The following is a 6,314-nucleotide window of genomic DNA, read 5'->3' as shown; positions in this document are numbered from 1 at the left end:
AGAGACAGGGTTTCACCATGTTGACCAGGATGGTCTCGATCTCTTGACCTCGTGATCCACCCGCCTCGGCCTCCCAAAGTGCTGGGATTACAGGCGTGAGCCACTGCGCCCGGCCTACCCTGTATTTTCTATAGCTTGGGCAAATTGACAGATGTGCTACAAAATGGAAGCAATTAAACAGCGATCAATCCAGACCCTTAACGCTCAGAGTTACTCATGCCTGGCTGCTTGTTAGAAATGCAGATTCTTGGGGTCCTCCCCAGACCTACTGAATCATTTGAATAGACACCCCAGTTGATTTGCATGCACATGAAATTTGAGGGGCTTGCTGCTCTGCATAGACACCTTTCTCTGCCATTGTTTCTTCCATTGTGAATAATCTTATGAGTCCATGAAAAGCAAACACATGAATAGGTCATATTGTGGGCTGCAAAAGACAAATTTGATATCAATGCAACATTTGCTATCTTTTTAACTGAGTTTAACGTTAACTTACTCTAATAACTTCTTTTGAATAGATTTTTAGGAGAATCTGTGGTCATACAAGAGGAGAGGGAAGATAATGGGTAAAAAGAAGTCAGCAGGAAGGAAAAGGAGGGTGTTTTCTCCAATGGCACAGACCAATCATTTGACACCCTTAATGTGTTATCAAATTTCTGCAGGGGTCAGATGTGAAGCCCATTACTTGACATGCCCGCTGGGTGGTCTGGACTTTGAACAATGGCTTCTCCCATCTGGAACCCTCTGCTATTTTACAAACGTTTCAATAGCTCTGCTGAAAGCAAGGAAACAACAGCTGGTGAATAATCTCATTCTATATTAATAGAGCATCGCTGACCCATCCAGGTCCCTTAATACTTCACGAAACAGAAGATCCTTTCTTTCCCAGGGCAAAGAAGGGAAGTTTCAGCCATACCACATTACAACGTGAGTAGAAGCACTGCAGGAGAATGAGCAGAAAGAATTTTTTTTTTGGCAAACCCACTTCATTGGACTTTTTCAGATGAGGATTAAGTTAGGCTAAGGGAGGATGGAAGAGAATATCTGCATTAAATCCCTGGACTTTACCTATGCAAACAAATAACCAGAAAGTAAGAAGATTCTTGCCGCAGCCTTGCCTCTGTCTTCTATATGTGCAGCTCTTTCTGTGAAATCAAGGTAGAGATGTCAAAGTTAAGTGACAACCTGAAATATAAATGTGGACTATTTTTAATACCAGGGCTAGCTGGTGGTTTAATGTTAGCGGAGTCAAATAAAGCAGAATGTGACAACACTACCAGTTAATGAGTGTTTGTTCCTGCGCCAGTAGCATTTTTAACACTGTAGAGAATTGCAAAGGAATAAGGAATAATCTGTGATTTCAAGGAACTTCATTTGGCTAGAGGATTTCTTCAAGACAAATGACTAGAAGCAGGGATGTAAAATATAAACTGAAAGATATATACCTTAGCCAATTATACCATCACTAACACATACAGAAAATGAAGATTTTAAAAAATAAAAAAAAAATTTTGAGGCGGAGTCTCACTCTGTCACCAGGCTGGAGTGCAGTGGTGCGATCTCAGCTCATTGCAACCTCTGCCTGCTAGGTTTAAGCGATTCTCCTGCCTCAGCCTCCCAAGAAGCTGGGACTACAGATGTGTACCACCATGCCCAGCTAATTTTTGTATTTTTAGCAGAGATGGGGTTTCGCCGTGTTGGCCAGGATGCTCTTGATCTCTTGACGTTGTGATCTGCCCGCCTCAGCCTCCCAAAGGCTGGGATTACAGGCATGAGCCACCGCACCTGCCTTTTTTTTTTTTTTTTTTTTGAGACAGAGTCTCATTCTGTTGCCAGGCTGGAGAGCAGTGGCACAATCTTGGCTCACTGCAGCCTCTGCCTTTCAGGTTCAAGTGATTCTCCTGCCTCAGCCTCCCAAGTAGCTGGGATTACAGGCATGAGCCACCACGCCCTGCTAATTTTTGTATTTTTAACAGAGATAGGGTTTTACCACGTTGGCCAAGATGGTCTTGATCTCTTGACCTTGTGATCTGCCCACCTCGGCCTCCCAAAGTGCTGGAATTATAGGTGTGAGCCATCATGCCCTATAAATGTTTTGATTTTATTAAAATCAAATTAAAATGTTTTGATTAAGTAACATTTCTAGAGATTCTGTCAAGACTTTTAAAAAAATTCCTGGAGAAAAGTAATTCTTTAACATTTACGAAAGTTCATTTGGGTATTCCTGCTCCAGTTCTCTCAGTGTGGAATAGATGGAAAGTTGCTAGAAGGGAGTGGTTATGTGCCTCGGGAGGAAGCTGGACCAGGAATAGAGACTAGTTAATGAGAGGTAGGGAGAATGGCGGAAACTTCTTAAAACAGTAGTTCCTAACCTTTGCCTTTTGTTTGGATCAAGAACTCTGTGACGGTTAATTTTATGTCTCAATTTGGCTAAGTAACAATGCCCAGGTGTATATGGTCAAACATTATTCTGGACATTTCTGTGAGGGTGTTTTTGCGAGAGATTAAGGTTTCAATTGGTGGACTCTGAGTATAGCAGATGGCCCTTCCTAATGTGGGTGGGTCTCCTTGAATCCACTAAGAGACTGAGAAAAACAAAAGACTGACTCCTCCTGAGCAAGATAGGATTATCCGGCCTGACAGCCTTCAGACCTTAACCGCAGCCTTGGCTCTTCCTTGTCTCCAGACTGCCAGCCCACCCTGCAGGTTTGGGACTTGACAACCTCCACAGTCATGTGACCCAATTCTTTAAAATAAGTCTATTTATAATCATATCCTATTAGTTCTGTTTCCCTGGAGAATCCTAACACAGACCCTTTCGTGAGTTTTTAGAAGGAATATTTATTGAATGTCTTCTATTTGCCCAACTATGGACCCTCTTCCTAGAAAATTGCACACGAATACAAAATTTTACACATGGTTTCCAGGGAATCACCAAACCTTTGAAGCACATCCATGGATTCCCTTCCTTCATTTAGAAACACCTGGGCTGGCTGGGTGCGGTGGCTTATGCCTGTAATCCCAGCACTTTAGGAGGCTGAGGCTGGTGAATCACCGGAGGTCGGGAGTTCGAGACCAGCCTGACCAACGTGGAGAAACCATATCTCTACTAAAAATACAAAATTAGCTGGGTATGGTGGCGCATGCCTGTAATCCCAGCTACTCTGGAGCTTGAGGCTGGAGAATTGCTTGAATCCAGGAGTCACGGGGTTGCAGTGAGCCGAGATTGCGCCACTGTACTCCAGCCTGGGCAACAAGAGAAAAACTCCGTCTCAAAAAATAAAAATAGAAACCCTGGGCCTCCAGCTCTTTATATAAAGGACACATAGCTGAATATTTCCCCATCCAAACATTCCTGCTCTGAAAGCAGTTCCCACCTGGTGGGTGAAGTGAGGAGTCTACCTGCACAGAGTTATCAAAGAACCAGGAAGGCATCGGGCCACAAACCTCCCTCTCCCTCACCTCTCTGGGATGCTGGAATTTCTACGTTAGCATCAGCACTTTGGGGTGGATGTTGGTTCATTTAACTAGAATAATGCATTGTTACTATTCATAACAATGGGTGTGGCTGAGACTAGCTGGTTATTCTGAAGCTAAAACATCAGCACTGCCTTCCTTGACATTCTCCTTATCTCCTTGTCCTTGCTGATGGACTGTGAATGAAGGTGATGTGTGTCACCTCCAGTCAGAGGCCATTCAGATGGGGATGCCTTTCATGCAGATTCAGTGAAGGACTTCTCTGAGGTATAGACAGAGGCCCAAGAGGGCCAAGGGGCCAGATCCTCTTTCTCCTGCACTCCACACTGGACTGTGACACAAGTAAAAGATCAACCTTCGTTTGTGTTATTTATGTTAAATGACTGAGATCTAGACCTTGTCAGCTTATCCTGACTAATGCACACAGGAATTTTACCATTAGGAGAAAGATATTAGTGAAATATTAGACAAATACCAACTTTAAAACTCTAATATGATCTAGGCCAGGCACAGTGGCTCATGCCTGTAATCCCAGCTTTCTTGGCTGGGCACAGTGGCTCAGCACTTTGGGAGGCTGAGGTGGGTGGATCATGTTAGGTCAGGAGTTCAAGATCAGCCTGGCCAACATGGTGAAACCCATGAAAACAAAAAATACAAAAATTAGCCAGATGTAGTGGCGCACGCCTGTAGTCCTAGCTTCTCAGGAGGCTGAGGCTGAAGAATCACTTGAACTCGAGAGATGGAGGTTGCAGTGAGCCAAGATCGTGCCATGGCACTCCAGCTTGGGTAACAGAGCACAACTCCGTCTCAAAAAAAAAAAAGAAAAAGAAAACCTTTGTTTATGATGCTGCCTATGTATGTGATTGGCTCCCCCCGCACTCACTTTTTATTTATTTATCTTTTTTGAGATGAGGTCTCACTCTGTCGCCCACTGGAGTGCAGTGGCATGATCTCAGCTCACTGCTACCTCTGCCTCCTGGGCTTAAGTCAGCCTTCCGAGTAGCTGGGACTACAGGCGCATACCACCACATCTGGCTAATTTTTTTTTCTTTTGGTAGAGACCGGGTTTCCTCATGTTGCCCAGGCTAATTTCAAATGCCTGAAGTCAAGTGATCCACCCGCCTCGGTCTCCCAAAGTGCCAAGATTACAGTCTTGAGCCATTGCACCTAGCTACCCTCACACCCACTTTTTAAAAACTTTATATTACAGAAAATTTCAAAGATATACGAAAAAGGGAAAGTAATGTAATGGATCATCATTAGGCTTCAACAATTATCAATGTGTGGAAATTCCATTTCATCTATTTCTCCCTATCCCTTATTCCCTGTTTTCTACCATTTCACTGAATTATTTTGAGATGCATCCCAGACTTCATATCATTTCATTCATACATATTTTAGTATGTAGCTCCAAAAAATGGATTGTTTTTTGAAAAAAACATAACCCTGATGTTATCACACCTAAAAAACTTCCTTAATATTGGCAAATATTCAGAATTCAAATGTCTCCAATCTTCTCATAATTTTTTTTTTTTTTTTTTTTTTTTTTTTTTACAATTTGTTTAAATTAGTATACAAACTTGGTCCACACCTGCAGTTGGCTAATATGTCTAGTGGCTTTCTTTTCATTTACAAGCTGCCCTGCCTTCTTTTCTTTTCTTTTCTTTTTTTCTAATTTATTTGTTGGAGAAACTGGGTCATTTGTCCTGATGAGTTTCCCACATTCTGAATTTTGCTGATTGCATCCCCCCGTGGTGTCATTCAACCTGTTTCCCTAAGCCCTGTATTTCCTGAAAAGTTTTTGTTAGATCCACAGCTTTGAACAATTCCTGCTTGATATTTTGACAAGGTTATTTCAAAGGTGGTGTTGTGAGCTTCCTGTTGCATCTCATCAGGGGCACATGTCTGCTTCTCTCCCATTTTTGTAATGTCAGGATTAATTAGGGGGTTCAGGTATTGCCAGCTCAATCCACCCATTAGAGAGTTCCCCATCAGCATTTCCCCTAATAGTTTTAACAGCCATTGGTGATCAGTGCTTGGATATATTTTTTTCTATGATTGCAAAATTATGGTATTCTAATTCTATCATTCCTCATTCATCTATTAGCTGAAATGCTTCTAAAAGAAGACCTTTCCCTCAACAACAATTTAGTTACCCTGAAATACAGTTCATATACAAAAGACAAATGCTTGATTCTTTCCCTTTTTAAACCAGTTTTCAGAGTAATGAGTTGGTTCCCTAGCAACCTGTAAAGGTGACCTATGAGAATTTTTTTTTTCTGGTATAATTATAAACTCATGGATTTTAACATATTTGATGTATTTCAATCCAGTGCAGATGCTTAAATTATTCCATCTTTGAACAGTGAGTTTCTTTCTATTGGTTCCTAACCTATGTATTTAGGACACAACCCAGTCATCTCTGAAAGCTTCCTTACTTTCTAGTATAACAAAATGTCCATTTCTTTTCTTTTATTTCCTTTTTCTTTTTCTTTTTTCAGAAGCCTTGCTCTGTCGCCAGGCTGGAGTGTAGTGGTGCGATCTCAGCTCACTGCAACCTCTACCTTCCAGGTTCACGCGATTATTTTGCCTCAGCCTCCCAAGTTGCTGGGACTACAGGCACATGCCACTATGCCCGGCTAATTTCTGTGTTTATAGTAGAGACTAATTTTTCTATTTTCAGTGGAGACAGGGTTTCACCATGCTGGCCAGGATGGTCTCTATTGCTTGACCTCATGATAAGCCTACCTCAGCCTCTTAAAGTGCTGGGATTACAGGCGTGAGCCACTGCACCTGGCCTCCTTTTTCTTTTCTTTTTTTCTTTTCTTTTTTTTTTT

General features: G+C 42.1%; 1 long non-coding RNA gene across 1 annotated transcript in view; it reads right to left on the bottom strand.

The window, feature by feature from the left end:
• Positions 1-6,314, bottom strand: part of LOC119472326 — a 14,325-nt gene that overhangs the window by 2,737 nt on the left and 5,274 nt on the right. Inside the window, exon 2 of the long non-coding RNA XR_005201466.1 lies at positions 686-775. This is a non-coding gene — a long non-coding RNA (uncharacterized LOC119472326). The remainder of the gene's footprint in view (positions 1-685; positions 776-6,314) is intronic.

This window comes from Cebus imitator, unplaced genomic scaffold, assembly GCF_001604975.1.
Source record: "Cebus imitator isolate Cc_AM_T3 unplaced genomic scaffold, Cebus_imitator-1.0 Scaffold94, whole genome shotgun sequence".
NCBI classification, from domain to species: Eukaryota; Metazoa; Chordata; class Mammalia; order Primates; family Cebidae; genus Cebus; species Cebus imitator.
The sequence above is the reverse complement of the archived record's forward strand: the minus strand, read 5'-3'. Positions and strand labels throughout refer to the sequence as shown.